The sequence below is a fragment of the Piliocolobus tephrosceles genome, chromosome 6 (genome assembly GCF_002776525.5).
Source record: "Piliocolobus tephrosceles isolate RC106 chromosome 6, ASM277652v3, whole genome shotgun sequence".
Lineage (NCBI taxonomy): Eukaryota > Metazoa > Chordata > Mammalia > Primates > Cercopithecidae > Piliocolobus > Piliocolobus tephrosceles.
In genome coordinates, this window is record NC_045439.1 from 52,196,887 (window position 1) to 52,211,441 (window position 14,555).

General features: G+C 40.0%; 1 pseudogene; it reads left to right on the plus strand.

Annotated features, from left to right (window-relative positions):
• Positions 1-667: 667 nt before the first annotated feature.
• On the plus strand, positions 668-1,184 carry LOC111554807 (annotated as a pseudogene).
• The last annotated feature ends 13,371 nt before the right edge of the window (positions 1,185-14,555 follow it).

Below are 14,555 nucleotides of genomic sequence, written 5' to 3' on the forward strand. Positions count from 1 at the left end.
TGAGGACATGTTAGAAGAAGAAGTCCTAGTTTGAAGGGCTTCCATTAGCTAAATCTGGAACAATTTGAATATCAAAATAAATGATAGCAACAGATTATCCATTGAATAAAACAGATAAACAAGGGAGAAGGAAAAGCTTTTTTTTTTTTTTTTTTTTTTTAAGAGACAGTCTCACGCTGTCACCCAGGCTGGAGTGCAGTGGCACAAGCATGGCTCACTGCAACCTCGAACTCCTGAGCTCAAGTGATTCTCATTTCTCAGCCACCCCTGTAAGTGATGCTACAGGTATGCACCACCATGCCTGGCTAATCTTTTGATTTTTTTTTTTTTCTTTTGTAGAGATGAGGTCTCACTATGTTGACCAGGCTAGTTTCGAACTCCTGGCCTCAAGTGCACCTGCCTTTGCCTCCCAAAATGCTGGAATTACAGGCATGAGCCACTGTGCTAGGCCAAGGAAAACTTTACCTTATAATAGAAAGCCAACTAATAAATGTAGAAAGAATAATGGGATTAGAATAGCATCATTTGTCAACCATTATAGTAATAATTGATTTAGGAAAAAACCAATAATGGATGCTAAAGCCAGTGGGGGAGTGGGGACTGGGGAATGTGATGAAGAACACGATATTTATATAACATAAAAGTAGCTCTCGCCGGCCCCCACCAAATGCGGAGCAACCCGCGAACTCCGGTTTCTCTCCATCCTCAGCCTGCGCGCCACCATCGCCGTCACGCTGGCGCCGCTCTCCGCCGCTGCGCGGTGACCGCAACCGCCCGGGCCGGCCCTCGAGGCCTCCTGCATTCTGCCCCAACCCTCGGCCCCGCCGCGCTATCCAGTCAGTTCACTGCTATTCCCATGGGTCACATGAGACAGATGAGGAGTTTGATGCTCGCTGGGTAACATACTTCAACAAGCCAGATACAGATGCCTGGGAATTGCGTAAAGGGATGAACAACACACTTGTTAGCTATGATCTGGTTCCAGAGCCCAAAATCATGATGTTGCTTTGTGGGCATGCAGACGGTTAAATGATTTTGCTAGTGCAGTTCGCATCCTAGAGGGCGTTGAGGACAAAGCAGGACCTCATAAGGAAATCTACCCCTATGTCATCCAGGAACTTAGATCAACTTTAAATGAACTCGGAATCTCCAATGCGGAGGAACTGGGCCTTGACAAAATGTAAACTCCATGGCTTCCCAAGGATTTATTGATATTGCTACTTGAGTGTAAACAGTTACTTGGAAATACTGATAACATATTACCTTATTTGAACAAGTTTTCCTTTATTAAGTACCAAGCCATGTAATGGTAACTTGGACTTTAATAAAAGGGAAATGAGTTTGAACTTAAAAAAAAAAAAGTAGCTCTCCACAAAATACTTATTAATAACTTTTAACCTAGTAAGTACAAAATACTTATTAATTAATTTTACAGTGAAGAAATTCGGCAGACACCATCTTAACCAAGTGATAAAAGTCAACACTGATAGAAATAGAACAAATTACATTGTTGCCTTCTGATGCTGCATTGAGAAGAACATAGCATCACTTCTGTGGTAGTCTCCACAAAAACCCACTACCAACAAATAACCTGAATCTAACCATGAGAAACTTAAGGCAAACTCAAGTGTAAGGACAGTCTACAAATTAATTGCCTGTTCTCTTTTAAACTGTCGACATGAAAGACATGGAAAAACTGAGGAATCTCCAAGTTGAAGGAGGTTAAAGAGACATTAACAATTAAATTCAACACATGATCTTCTATTGGTTCCTGGGTCAGAAAGGAAAGGGTGATTATAAAGCACATTATGGAGACAATCAGTGAAATTTGAATGCAGTCTGCAGCTTAGATGTTAGTATTGTATCAATTTTAATTTATTGATTATAATGATTTTACTGGACTTTTATATGTTTTATATACAAAATGAGAGAGAAAAAGATAAATGTGGTAAAATGTTAACAATTGATTAGCGAATCTAAGTAAAGGATACAGAGAAGTCTCCAAATCATTCTTGCAATTTTGTGTAAGATTGAAATTACTTTAGAAGAATTATTTTTTAAAAGCATAATATATCATATAACATATATTAAATTTCAGTTCCCTGAAAGTTATAGGGCTTCTAGAAACATGACAGTGAGAGCATGGTTTTGGATCTTCTCAAAGCCCTACATATAAACAGAGAAACTAGACAACAAAATTGAAACTCATGGATCACATTTACAGCAAAAGAAGACGGCAAGGCATTCCCACAAACCACAGAATACAAGCATATGGGAACACATCACCATCAAGCACAAGACCTGCATGATGGCGGAGTGTGTGTAAGAAATAGGAAAGGGAGCCCATGGGACATTCGATAGACTGAGAACAGGAGATTCCAAAGAGCAACAGGCATTCACTGGAAAGCACAATGGATCAATCTGTGAGTGGCAACTGAAACTGGAAGGGGTTTTGCCCATTTTAATTGCAGATGAGCACAAGGAAGCCCAGTAAGACCTAAAGGGGTGGGGACATTCTAGACATTCTAGCCCCTCTGAATTTCCAGTACTGTCTGCCCAAATCTCACTTCCAGGACACAGCTTGGAAAGAAACTGCTGAGTGTGTGATCAAAATCGATCAAGATAGGGACAACACATACGAAGATAGGGACAACACATAAAAAGGAGATCCAGGCCGGGCGCGGTGGCTCACACCTGTAATCCCAGCACTTTGGGAGGCCGAGGCAGGTGGATCACCTGAGGTCGGGAGTTCGAGACCAGCCTGACCAACATGGAGAAACCCTGTCTCTACTAAAAATACAAAATTAGCCGGGTATGGTGGTGCATGCCTGTAATCCCAGCTACTCGGGAGGCTGAGGCAGGAGAATTGCTTGAACCTGGGAGGCGGAGGTTGCAGTGAGCCAAGATCGTGCCATCACACTCCAGCCTGGGCAACAAGAGTGAAACTCCATCTCAAAAAAAAAAAAGTAGATCCAGATAAAAAGTAAATAAGGAGAGCAGAGCCAGGAAATCTCAAAACTGCAGACAGCTATATATTTAAAAGCTATATATTTAAGACAGCTATATATTTGCAAAAGCAAAGAAGTACCTCAGTGATGTTAGCAAAATCTATCTGAACCTAGCCACGATTTAAAAGTTCAGAAAAACTAATTTTACTTAAGAACGAACAATAGAAAAATACTAAGGTCAAATTCCAAATTTACTAAAAGAGAAAATAAGGGCAGAATAACATTCCTACAAAAAATAAAAGTACATCATAAAGACATACTCAAGAAGCAGATCAAAACTATAATGTGGAAAAAAAAAAAAACCCAAATAAATAAAACCCACTATAATGTGGCCAGACGGAATGACTCATATGGCTCATGCCATAATTACTGAACATAGATTTTACATTAGCATTTTATTTATTTATGCATTTTATAATATGCTAAAATGATTAAAGAAAGCATGTCTAAAGGATTAAAGGATGAGAATGGTGTTCCAACAACCTCCCATATGGGAGGCCAAAGTGGGTGGATCACTTGAGCCCAGGAGTTCCAGAGAGCCTGGGCAACATGGCGAAACCCCGTCTCTACAAAAAATTAGCTGGGTGTGGTGGTGCACACCTGTGGTTCCAGTTTCTTGCAGGGCTGAACCAGAAGGATTGCTTGAGCCCAGCAGTTCGAGACCAACCTGGGCAACATAGGGAAACCCCATCTCTAAAAAAAGGAAAAAGAAAAAAAATATATAGTAATAATTAACACTAAACTAGAAGAAAAGGCCTGGCACAGTGGCTCATGCCTGTAATCCCAGCACTTTGAGAGGCCGAGGCCGGTGGATCATGAGGTCAGGAGATCGAGACCATCCTGGCTAACATGGTGAAACCCCATCTCTACTAAAAATACAAAAAAATTAGCTGGGCATGGTGGTGGGCACCTATACTCCCAGCTACTCGGTAGGCTGAGGCAGGAGAATGGCCTGAACCCGGGAGGTGGAGCTTGTCGTGAGCCAAGATCGCGCCACTGCACTCCAGCCTGGGCTACAGAGTGAGACTCTGTCTCAAAAAATAAATAAATAAATACATAAATAAACTAGAAGAAAAAAGGGAAACACACTCACACACACACACACACAAAATACCTTAAGAGAAGTAGTAGATGAAAGGAGGAAGTTGCCTGTAGAACTAAGACAAAATAAAATTTAAAAGGGAGGCAGATGATAGAATATAAAGGTTATATGATCTGACAGGGTAGCTATGATACAACAATTTAAAATTGGGGTAAGAATGGGGATAACATGCAAAATTGTTTATCATTTTCAGTAGTTAGCGGTGATTGTATTATGAATATTAATTGTCACTAGTAACATGTTGTTATTCTAAAATTACTACTACTATTATTCTGAGACTGCTGGTTTTATGTGGGAAAAAGTAAATGAAAGTCATGAAATTTTCAAAATCTATCATCCCCTGTTACCTTGAGAACTAGGGTTCTTGGCGTGGAGGAAAGGAGATACAGATGTAATATAGAAGTTAACTAAAAACCTTGTAGTTTTAATTTAAAATGGAAATGTTAGCATAAACTCTGGAAAGGAAATAAATGTCTGGGCCCCAAAATCACTCAAGCTGGGAACTGCTTAGGGCAAATCTGCCTCCCCTTCTATTCAAAGTCACCCCTCTGCTCCCTGAGATAAATGCATATCTGATTACCTCATTCGGAGAGGCTAATCAGAAGCTCAAAATAATGCAGCCATTTAAATCTTACCTACCTATGACTTGGAAGGCTCCTCCCTGCTTCGAGTTGTCCTGCTTTTGCCTCAAGTCGTCCATCCCACCTTTATAGACTGAATCAATGTACATCTTACACACCTTGATGTCTCATGTCTTCCTACAACGTACAAAACCAGGCCAGGCACGGTGGCTCAAGCCTGTAATCCCAGCACTTTGGGAGGCTGAGGCAGAAGGATCACTTGAGGTCAAGAGTTCAAGATCAGCCTGGCCAACATGGCAAAACTCTGTCTCTACTAAAAGTACAAAAATTAGCCAGGTGTAGTGGTGCACACCTATAATCCCAGCTACTTAGGAGGCTGAGGCAGGAGAATCATTTGAACCCAGGAGGCGGAGGTTTCAGTAAGCTGAGATGGCGCCACTGCACTCCAGCCTGGATGACAGAGTGAGTCTCAAAAAAAAAAAAAAAAAAAGTACAAAAGCAAGCTGTGCCCCTACCACCTTGGGCCCATGTCATCAGGACTCCTGAGGCTGTGTCACAGGTACGGGTTCTCAGCCTTGGCAAAATACACTTTCCAAATTAACTGTGAACTGTCTCAGATTTTTGAAGTTCACAACTCATAAGACATTATACCCACTATATGTAGTTCTTTCCACTGAAAAGACTTAGAAACAGTCACTCCACCATGGTGTTGAAATGTCATTTCCCATTAAAAGAAACCAGGGTTTCTTGGAGAAATGGCTGATTCCAAAATTCCAGGGTTTGGTTTTTGGTCATTGGTTTTCATTTATTTTATTTTTAATTGACAAATAATAATTGTACATATTTATGGAACACAAAGTGATATTCTCTCTCTCTTTTTTTTTTTTTGAGTCTTGCTTTGTCACCCAGGCTGGAGTGCTGTGGCACCATCTCAGCTCACTGCAGCCTCCATCTCCCAGGTTCAAGTGATTCTCGTGCCTCAGCAGGAGGTTCGCTCTGTTGCCCAGGCTGGAGTGCCGTGGCCTGATCTTGGTTCACTGCAACCTCCGCCTCCCAGGTTCAAGTGATTCTCTTGCCTCAGCCTCCTGAGTAGCTGGGATTACAGGCATGTGCCACCACTCCAGGCTAATCTTTGTCTTTTTAGTAGAGATGGGGTTTCACCATGTTGATCAGGCTGGCCTCATGATCCGCCTGCCTCAGCCTCCCAAAGTGCTGGGATTACAGGCGTGAGCCACGGTGCATGGCCCGAAAGTGACATTTCAATTCATGTGTAAATTGTGGCATGCTCACATCAGAGTAATTAGCATATCCACCATCTCAGATATTTATTGTTTCTCTGTGGTGAGAACATTAAAAACCCTCTCTTTTTAGCTCGTTTGAAATGCACATTATTATTAGCTATAGTCACCTTGCCGTGCAGTAGAACACCAGGACTTACTCCTCCTATCTAGCTGTAACTTCGCACCCATTGACAAATTATCTCTCCTTCTGGTTCACCCCCGCCCCCAACCCTGTCCCCAAGGCTCTGGTAACCACCATTTTACTCTCTACTTCTAGAAGTCTGGCTTTTTTAGATTCCACATATAAGTGGATCATACTGTATTTGTCTCTCCATGCCTGGCTTATTTCACTTAACATAATATCCGCTGGGTTCATCCTTGTTGTCACAAATGATAGAATTCCCTATTTTTTTAAAGGCTGAATAGTACTCCAATGTGTATATACATCAAATTTTAAAAGCCCACTCATCTGTTGATGAACATTTAGATTGTTTCTGTATCTTGGCTAACATGCATACTGCTGCAATGGACATGGGAGTATAGGTAGTCTTTCAGCATACTCATTTCATTCCCTTTGTGCACACGCCCCATAGTGGGATTGCTGGGTTTTATGGTAATTCTATTTTTGGTTTTTTGAGGAACCTCTATACTGTTTTCCAAAATGGCTGTAGTAATTTACACTCCCACCAATAGTGTACAAGTTTCCTTTTACTGCACATCCTCACCAACACTTGCTATCTTTCATCTTTTCAATAATATACAATCTAACAGGTGTGAGGTGACATTTCATTGTGGTTTTCATTTGCATTGCTCTGGTAATTAGAGATGTTAAACATATTTTCATATAGCTATTGGCCATTCTTATGTCTTCTTTTGAGAAATAGCTATTCAAGTCCTTTGCCCATTTTTAATAGGGTTACTTGATTTCTTGTTATTGAATAGTGTCGGGTCCTTGTATATTTTGGATATTAGCTCCTTATCTCATGTATAATAATAAGTTCTTACAGCTTAGTATTTCTAAAAATGACTTCTTGAAACATTCATTCACAGGAGGTTAAGAAGCACTATTCCAGCTGGGCACGGTGGCTCACGCCTGAAATCCCAACATTTTGGGAGGCCGAGGCAGGTGGATCACAAGGTCAGGAGTTCAAGAACAGCCTGGCCAACATGGTGAAACCCGTCTCTACTAAAAATACAAAAATTAGCCAGGCGTGGTGGCGAGCGTCTGTAGTCCCAGCTACTCAGGAGGCTGTGGCAGAGAATTGTTTGAACCTGGGAGGCAGAGGTTGCGGTGAGCCGAGATTGCACCATTGCACTCCAGCGTGGGTGACAGAGCAAAACTCTGTTGAAGAAGAAGAGGAAAAGGAAGAAGAAGAGAAGGAGGAGGAGGAGGAGGAGGAGGAGGAGGAGGAGGAGGAGGAGGAGGAGGACTATTCCAAAAGAGAAAAATGAAGTTTAGGTAGTCAAACAAGTCAAACAGATTTCTTTATTGTGTAATATCTTAAGGTCTTTAATAAGCTAATGTGTATTTTGAAGCATTAAAAAGGGACTATAATTGCAGTATTTCCCAAATTTATTTGACCATAGTTTTTCCTTTTTTAAGGACACAAATGTAATATCTTTATTAAACAAGATGTATGCCTATCTGTAACAGCAGCAAATAAGGAGTTCTATTATGCTTATTATTTTGTAACACATTCTGTTCAATCAGGTCAGAAACTTTGTTCTACTTATTACCCTATTCCCAATGCCTAAAACAGTGCCTGATTCACAGTAGCTTAAAACTATTTTGTGAATGAATGAATGATTTAATTCTCAGCATGGAAAGCAGGTACGATTAAAGACCTTCAGTCAGAAATCAAATGAAATTCAGTTGTAGATTTTGTAGAAACTCGGAGTACTGGCTTCGTTAACAGATTGCCAGTCTGTTAAGTAATTCTCCATGGTGTCCTAACTGCAGCGTAATGTGTATCTTTCACTGCATTTCCAGCAAAAAAACTGCAGGGACGGTTATTTAAAGAAACCTATAATATACAAGTGCTAAATTATATTACTCTGATGAATAATGTATAAGTAAACTGCTTCTAGAAATTTACTCAAACTTTTATTGTACTGTCTGATAGTTTACCTTTGCACCTTATAGATCTGGGGAGGCAGTCAATGTTAGAGTTAATTAAGATCACAGGCTTTGGGAGTTAGGTAGTGACACCCCATTCTACTTATTTCCTTCTATTCTTTTGGAGGAAATTTTAATCCCACAACATACTGTGACATCATGGCAGAAAAGGAACCAGAGATCGTTTGCTGAATTAATATATGAACCACAGCCTCCACCACAGCAACTCCACTTCCATGGTGTCCCACTCTTCTATTTATTTTAGGTTGGCATTTTGACAGAAAAAATAAATCTCATGAGTACAACCTTGGACTAAAATTAGAGTACTGTATTTCATTTCCAGTGCTACCTCTGATAAGCCCTATTGCCATGGGAAAATTATTTAACCTGAAGCACATTTATTCCTTTGTTTATAACAATGACAAAAGTCTGATACTCAGGGAAACAGATAAAATGAGAACAAAATAGCATAATGTGATATTTTAAAAATCTCAGCATATTAAGGAAGCAGCAGGGCATGGTGGAAAGTGCAGTGGACCAAAAGAAAATTTGGATTGTAGTTTTGATATGTCACTAGAAGGCTGGGTAGCTTTGGACACATTACTTAACCTCTATGGGTTAGAATCTAGCTGCTAGGTTATCTCCAGGATACCTTCTGACTCTTAAAAAAGTCTAAGAATTTAATTATTACTTTGGGCATTACTACTGCACATGTCCAAAACTTTTTTGTAAATTGCTTCTTCTACTGTCTCATGCTGAAGTCTTTGTGGGGGCCAATAACTACCATCCCTTTCAAATTCTGAATCAAATGATAAAGTATGAGATAAAATCTAGCCTGGATGCAGTGTTTCATGCCTATAATCTCAAAACTTGGGGAGGCTGAGGTGGAAGGATCGCTTGAGGCCAGGAGCTCAAGAGCATCCTGGGCAACCTAGTGAGACCCCATCACTACCAAAAATTTGCTAATTTAAAAATTAGCCAGGCATGGTGGTGTGCACGTGTAGTCCCAGCTACTTGGGAGGCTGAGGCAGGAGGATCACTTGAGCCCAGGAGTTTGAGATTGCCATTAGCTATAGTCACACCACTACACTCTAGCTGCAAGACTCTGTCCTGCCACCCACCCCGCCCCAACCCCTTGCAAAAAAAATAAAGTCTAAGACATTAGGGATTGAGTGGAGGCCACATATCATCTTCATTATTACTAAAGACTTGAACAGCTAATATGACATTTACCTGTAGGCAGATCGACTTCTTAAAACAACTTCACCCTTACAAGAGAGTCTTGCCTATGTAGGTTCAGATATTTCTGGCCTAACCTAGCCCTCTTCCCATGGGGTCAAGTACAGCAGGTCCTTGAATAATGTCCTTTCATTCAGTATCATTTTGTTATAAGGTTGATTATGAAAAAAAATCAATTCCTAGTGGGGCTACTTTCTGTGTGGAGTTTGTGTGTTCTCCCCACATCTGCATGGGTTTTCTTCTGCACCCCAAAGATATAAGTGTGAAGTTCATTGGCATGCTACATGGTCCCAATCTCAGTGAGTGTGGGTGTGTGTGAGCGTGCCCTGCGATTGGATGGCATCCTGGCCAGGGTGGGTTTCTGCCTGGTGCCCTGAGCTACTGGGAGAGGTTCCAGCCACTCATTACCCTGAACTGGAACAAGACAGTTGGAAAAGGAATGAATGAATAATACAAATCATTGTCAAGTGAAAATCTGTAAAGTCTGCAAATTTGTATGATTGTCATGCAATCATACAAATGCCTGACAATAATGCCATATAAAAGCACTTGGCAAGCCCACCATATCTGTTATTTATTTATTTTGAGGCAGGCTGGAGTACAGCAGAGTGATCTCAGCTCACTGCAACCTCTGCCTCATGGGTTCGAGTGATTCTCATGCCTCAGCCACTCAAGTAGCTGGGATTACAGGCGCGCGCCACCGCACCTGGCTGATTTTTGTGTTTTTAGTAGGATGAGGTTTCTCCGTGTTAACCAGGCTGGTGTTGAACTCCTGGACTCAGGTGATCCACTCGCCTCAGCCTCCCAAAGTGCTGGGGTTACTGTCTTGAGCCATCGTGCCTGGCATAATGTTTTTGACCTTTGTGGTGGTAGTAGGTGCTCCTTAAAATTTTCACTTTGTAAACATTTATTCCTAGATTTCACCTCCACAACAATGACTGCCATCACTCACTGATTCATCAAAAATTGGGTAAATAATTACCTTGTTTATCTTTATTAATCTTTCTTTAATATATGGTAACCTCATATTTATTTTAATGTTTAATGTTAGAAGTGTTTGGATCTTTATTTAGAAGTTTGGTGATGTTTTGTGATAGAAATATGCCATAGAAACTTAACTCTTGTTATATCAATTAGCCCATGGTAAAACTGGTTTCATTATGTATCATTTTGCTTCAAGTCAGTTTCCAAGAACTTATCAACAATGTTATGAGAGGAGTTACTGTATAAGTACAATTTATAGAATGGAAGAACAAAGGAAAGTGTGAGCTCCCTGCAGAAAGCTCAGTTCCCAGAGAAAGAAAGAGGATGTAGCTAGGCTGTGCCTTCCCGCTATCTTCTGCAAACTCAATAATCAATTATGGTGTGTGAGAGGAGTGAAAGCATGCATAGAACCAAGGGTGTTAAAATAATGCATGATTCTCCACAGCAGGGGAAACATCAAGTTAGGCAATAAATGTTCTCTGGCCTCCCAAAATACTCAGCTTTTTGTTCGCTTTACCCATTGAGCTTAAAAATTAAGCTCATGGTCAAGAAGAGAGAGAGCTCTTCGCCTTGGATGAAGAAAGAATCAATATGATTTCACTGGAGGCTGCTTTTCCAGTCCCAACTACTGCTATTCCCTCTGACCAAAGCCTTGTCAACAATCATTCTAAAAGTGAATGGTGATTTGATATTTGGCAGAATCCATGACCCCTAAATCCTCAACCAGACAACTACCCCAGATTCTTGAGATAAATATTTAGAGAAACTCTTGACCACTGGTTTCCATAACAGGTTTCAACCAGTAGGCAGAACAAGTTTGTTTGTTACAAGGAATTGGCTTACACAGTTGTGGGGCTGGCTAAGCAAGCCTGAAATCCACAGAGCGGGCAGTCAGCAAGGGAAGATCATGAGCAGGCTGGAATCCTATGGGAACAGGCTAAAGCCTGTTGTCCACAGGCAGTCAGGAAGGAAGATCCAGGAGGAAGGGAGTGCAATTGCAAGCCCAGCTGCTGTTTGGAGTCTCTGAGTTCAGGGAGATGTAACCCTTCCCTCCCTGCTTTTTAAATAACAGCTTTATTGGGATAAAATTCACATACCATATAATGCACCTATTTAAAGTATTCAGTTGATGACAGTATATTACAAAAGTTGTGCATCATGACAATCAATTTTAGAACATTTTCATCACCCCAGGAAAAAATCCTGTATCTATTAGCATATACTCCCCATTTCCTATCAGCATCCTCCAACCCCCACACCACCAGCCATAGACAACTACTTTCTGTCTCTGTAGATTTGCCTGGTCTGGACAACTCATATAAATGAACTCAGAGAATATGTGGTCTTTTGCATCTGACTTCTTTTACTTAGCAAAATGTTTTCAAGGTTCATCTATGATGTAGCATGTATCAGTGCTTCATTCCTTTTCATTGTTGAATATTCTATTGTGTAAATATATCACATTTAAAATGGTATTTATTCATTATTTGAGTTGTTTTCACTTCTGGACTATTATAAATAATGCTGCTCTGAACTTTTGTGTAAAGGTTTTTGTGTGAACATATATTTTCATGTCTCTTGGGTGTATACCTAGGAGTGGAATTGCTGGGTCATATGGTAACTCTATGTTTAATTTTTGAGGAAGTGCCAACCTGTTTTCCGAAATAGCAACACTGTTTTACATTCCCACCAGCAACTAATAAGGATTCCAGTTTCTTCACATCTTCATCAACACTTGTTACTATTTTATTTTATTTTTATTTTATTTTTGAGATGGAGTCTCTCGCTGTTGCCCAGGCCGGAGTGTAGTGGCTCAATCTTGGCTCACTGCAACCTCTGCCTCTTGGGTTCAAGCAATTCTCCTGCCTCAGCCTCTCAAGTAACTGAGATTACAGGTGATTGCCACCACACCTGGCTAATTTTTAAAATATTTTTAGTAGAAACGGGGTTTCACCATGTTGGCCACATTGGTCTCGAACTCTTGACCTCAAGTGATCCACATGCCTCAACCTCCCAAAGTGCTAGGATTACAGGTGTAAGCCACCATGCCTGGCTTGTTATTGTATATTTAAAAAAACTATTTTTAGCCATCCTAATGGATGTGAAACAGTATCCCATTGTGGTTTTGATTTGCATTTCCCTAATGACTAATGATGTTGAACACTTTTTCATGTGCTAACTGCCCATTCATATATCTTTTTTGGAAAATGTCTATTCAAATCCTTTGTTCATTTTGCAAATGCAGTTGTCTTTTTATTGTTGAATTGTAAGAGTTATTTATATATTTTAAATACAAGTCCCTTATCAACCACATAATTTGCAAATATTTTCTCCCATTTAGTAAGCTGTCTTTTCACTGTCTGGATGATATTCTTTGAAGCACAAACGTTTTAAATTTTGGTGAAGTCCAATTTATATAGATATATTTTTCTTTTGTCACTTTGGTTGTTAGTGTCATATTTAACAAATCATTCCCTAATTCTAGATCAAGAAGATTTACTCCTATGTTTTCTTCTACGTGTTTTATAGGTTTAGTTTTTATATTTAGATCCATAATCCCCTTAGAAATAATTTTTGTGTACAATGTGAGATTGAAGGTTTAAATTCATTCTTTTATATGTGAATATCCAGTTGTCTCAATCACATGAGTTGTAAAGACTATTCTTTCCCTTGTTAATTATCTTGGCACCCTTATTGAAAATCAGTTGACCATAAATGTAAGAGGGTTTATTTCTGGACTCTCAATTCTATTCCATTGATGTATATTTCTGTCTTCTGTCAGCACCACAATATCTTTATTACTATAGCTTTGTAGTAAGTATTGCAATCAGGAAGTGTAAGTTCTCCAACTCTATTCTTTTTAAAGATTGTTTTGATTATTCTGGGTCCCTTGCATTTTCATGTAAGTTTTAGGACTAGCTTGTTAATTTCTGTAACAAAGGCAGCTAGAATTTTTTTTTTTTTTTTTCTTTTTTTTTTTTTTTTTTTTTAGACAGACTCTCGCTCTTGTCGCCCAGGCTGGAGTGTAATAGCACAACCTCAGCTCACTGCAACCTCCACTTCCCAGGCTCAAGCAATTCTCCTGCCTTAGCCTCCCAAGTAGCTGGGATTACAGGTGCACAACACCATGCCCAGCTAATTTTTGTAGTTTTAGTAGAGATAGGGTTTCGCCATGTTGGCCAGGCTGGTCTTGAACTCCTGACCTCAGGTGATCCGCCTGCCTGAATCTCCCAAAGTGCTGGGATTACAGGCGTGAGCCGCCACGCCTGGCCAATTTTTACTTGTTTCTACTCAATCTGGATGTCTTTTATTTAATGTTCTTGTCCAATTGCCCTGGATATAACCTCCAGTAAAATGTTGATTAGAAGTGGTGAGACAAGACATTTTTGTCTTGTTCCTAATCTTAGGAAGAAAACATTCAACCTTTTACCACTAAGTATGATGTTAGCTGTTGGTTTTTCTTTCCTTTTTTTTTTTTTTTTTTAGACTGAGTCTCACTCTGTCACCAGGCTAGAGTTCAGTGTCATGTTCTTGGCTCACTTGCAAACTCTGCATCCCAGATTCAAGCAATTCTCCTGCCTCAGCCCCCCAAGTAGCTGGAACTACAAGTGTACACCACCACACCCAGCTAATTTTGTATTTTTCTTTTTAGTAGAGACAGGATTTCACCATGTTGGCCAGGATGGTCTTGATCTCTTGACCTCGTGATCTGCCTGCCTCAGCCTCCCAAAGTGCTGGGATTATAGCCATGAGCCACTGCACCTGACATGGTTTTTCATAAATGCCTTTTATTAAGTTGAGGAAGTTTCCTTCTATTCCTTACTTGTTGATTTATTTTATTATGAAGAGTTGCTGAATTTTGTCAAATACTTTTTCTTCATCTATTGAAATGGTCATGTGGTTTTTGTCCCTTATTCTACTATATAGTTTATTACATTAATTGATTTCAGGTGTGAAACCAGCCTTGCATTCCTGGGATAAATTTTAGTTGGTCATGGTGTATAATCCTTTTTTATATGCTGCTGGATCCAGTTTGCTAATATTTTATTGAGAATTGTTGCATCTATATTCAAAACAGATATTAGTGTTTAGTTTTTTTTCTTGTGCTGCCTTTGATTTTGGCATCAGGCCTTATAGAATAATTTGGGAAGTGTTTTCTCCTCTTTTACATTTTGGAAGAATTTGTGAAGAATTGGTTCTTCTTTAAGTATTTGACAGAATTCACTAGCAAGCCCTGGCCTGGGA